This window comes from Octopus bimaculoides, chromosome 25, assembly GCF_001194135.2.
Source record: "Octopus bimaculoides isolate UCB-OBI-ISO-001 chromosome 25, ASM119413v2, whole genome shotgun sequence".
Lineage (NCBI taxonomy): Eukaryota > Metazoa > Mollusca > Cephalopoda > Octopoda > Octopodidae > Octopus > Octopus bimaculoides.
Window position 1 is genome coordinate 6,806,713 of NC_069005.1, and position 626 is coordinate 6,807,338.

The following is a 626-nucleotide window of genomic DNA, read 5'->3' on the forward strand; positions in this document are numbered from 1 at the left end:
TACACATTTGTGTTGTAGGTTGTGTATGAGCATATGTCTCTCTCTCTCTCTCTCTCTCTCTCTCTCTCTCTCTCTCCCTCTCCCTCTCTCTATGTGTGTGTGTGTGTTAGTTTGTGTATGTTAGATTATAATAAGTGTAAAGAAACCAGCTCTTCATTAAATTGTGTTTTGTTGAAATAAGAGCACAACTCTCTACCTCTTACTGTCTCTTCTGTTTTTTTTCTTTACTCTCCTTCACACACACACACACACACACGCACATATGGTAATGTAAAAAACGTATACAAGTGTATTTATGGACACATGCACACCCACAAATACACATGTACTTATAAAAGAAACCCTATGTGGCTGTGTGGTTAAGAAGCTTGGCTTTGCAACTACATGATTCCAGGTTCAGTCCCACTACAGGCCACTTTGGGAAAGTGTCTTCTACTATAGCCCTGGGCACCAGCTAATGCATTCTGAGTAGATTTGGTTGATGGAAATTGTGTGGAAGCCCATCTCACACACACACACACACACATAGTTCATCATTTTTTCATCATTTAATGTCCGTTTTCCATGCTGGTATGGGTTGGATGGTTTGACAGGAGCTGCCCAGACACCATGTCTGTTTTGACATA